The following is a 2,450-nucleotide window of genomic DNA, read 5'->3' on the forward strand; positions in this document are numbered from 1 at the left end:
CATTTCCAGCTTGAATAAAGAATGAGTTTCTCTGTACTCAGCTGTGTGTCTTCATTCCTGCTCAGCAAAGCCCACGACTTAACAGTGGCGACGAGGGTGGGATCCTGCTTCACCGCCTAAAGGGCTGAAGTTTACGAGGGGTCGGCATTACTCGCTGGAGGAAAGAGGCATCTCCCCCCCTCTAGGCCAGCTAGTAAAGCTACACTAGTGGCTGCGTGCTCAGTGGATGCATTCCCTGAGCCCAAGAACCAGGATCCGAGAACGCAGGAATCGAGGAAAGATGCCGAAAGTTGGCAAACTCAGAGAGTTCGATGTAAAGCATCCAGAACAATGGCCGTCTTACCTCTTGCAAGTGGAGAACTATCTACGAGCAAACCAGATTACAGAGGAAGGCCTAAAAGAGCCCGCAACCTAACAGTATGTGTGAAGAGCAATTGATTATGTATAGTGATAGAATTCAAGATAAAGTATTTTAAAATTTTCATTTATATTTTGTTTAGAAAACTCAGTATTTTTTTCACACTTCTCTACAAATTAGCTGCTAGAACAAGATTTTAAAGATAGGAAAGATTGTGTGAAGGCTTTTAAATATCTGGTTAAGAATATCTCTTAGCAAATGACAGACTGCTGATGACTTTGTCCAGCTTCAGAAGCTAAAGAGCATCAGGCCTCTCTGGACTGGAACAAGAGAATAACAGAGAAACGCAGGACTAAGGCCTAGACAGGTAGAAAAAAAATGGAGGAGAAATCAGTGCCAAACTACTTCTCTATTGCTTCTAAGAAATATGTTTGGACATGTCTACGAAATTACCAGAAATTGTGCTCCACTTAACAGGGACTATATTTAAAATTCTTGATTACAGAAGACCACCTTTTCTATGATTGTAATGCTAAACTATTTTCACATGGGATTGTGGAATTTGTGGTTCTGTATGTTATAAAAATAAAGCTATTGTAATAGCCTGCAATGCAAACATGACTATCACATTTAGTCATAATACTATTGATTTGGGAGGAATTATATGTACTATGTACACAGCAGTTATGCTTGGTTAACCTGAGTTAGAATTTAGAGCAGGGATTCTCTTTGTGATACCGTAACACAATAATTACATGAGTTTACGTGACACTTCAATAAAATAAAAGCAGTAAGTTCACTAAAGTTCGAACTGGGCAAACAACACATGTGCTATTTACTTTTAATAATTAATTTTAATCTTTGTATCAAGTGAACCAATGATAGGTCCTAATGGAATACTTTTCATTAGATATAAGCAAAAAGAAAACAAATAACATTTAAGGCTGTGTTTTGAATGGAAAACAAGCTCACCTATTTTTGCAATAATTCCCCAAAGTCCAGTTTCATTTTGTAGACAGCTGTTCTTACCATCTTATGGATGTTTCTCTCTCTTAAAACTAGTTTTTCTTAAACTGCTCCTAAAATACAACAGCTTGCAAAATGCCACAGACTTTAAGCTGCTTTCCCACAGAGTACTGTACTAGGTTGGATGGAAAAGAGAAAATAGACAGTGAGACTTTATTCAGTGGGACGAGAATCCTTTCCCTCTTCTTGCAATTTCTGCCCCACTGTTCTTTCACAGCTCTCCTCCCTTTCTCTCCCTCCAGTCAATCCTCTCTGTGAAGTGAGCATCAAGTCAAAAATGGTCAGAGTTCTGCCTAGAAAACTTGTGGCCTCCAGGCATGATGATTCCGGCAAGCCTGTTCAGAAAGGATTGAGAGGAAAACATCATTTGTGTCCATTATTTTGCAACCCTTTTGGGAACCTTGGCTCACATTTTGAGAATAGCTGGTTTAAGGTGTTTGTCCTTTGGAGTTACAAATATTAGGGTGTCTTCTGAAAAAAATGTGTGTCAGTCTACTCTGCTTCTTAGTCTTCCTTATACCAAGCTGGGATATAATATTTAGTAAAGAGAACTGTAAGCATCTCCTAAAAAGAATCATGATCCTTTCTTATTGGAGAAGGTGTTTGTGGACTGAGTTAAGTACTGACTTTGCATAAGCATGTGCAGAGACTCATGGGATTGCTCCTACTGATAAAGCCATCAGTAATAGCCATCAAGTCCAAATTATTGTTTGCAGCAGGCATCATTCTCAGTGTAAGTGAATGTTGTGGATGCAGGACCTCAGCCTTAAACAGGAGATGGGAAAACAATTTATTTCTCAGTGCCATTTAGCTAAAAAATATGGTTCTGCTTTAGTTTTTTCCCCAAAAACAAACAAACCAAACCAGAATGTGAACTTCACATTCAGCCTAAATATCCTTTTAAAGCCAAATCTAAATTGGTAACTGAAGCACATTTCATGGAAACAGGTTCTGTGTCTCTGTGTGTGTATCTGTCTGTCTGTCTCCTGGTAACTGCCTGGATAAGTCCCTGCAGTTTCTTGGCAAGGATTTTCAGAATTGGTTTGTCCTTTCCTTCTTCCTAGGG

Source organism: Vipera berus (genome assembly GCF_964194415.1).
Source record: "Vipera berus genome assembly, chromosome: 2".
Lineage (NCBI taxonomy): Eukaryota > Metazoa > Chordata > Lepidosauria > Squamata > Viperidae > Vipera > Vipera berus.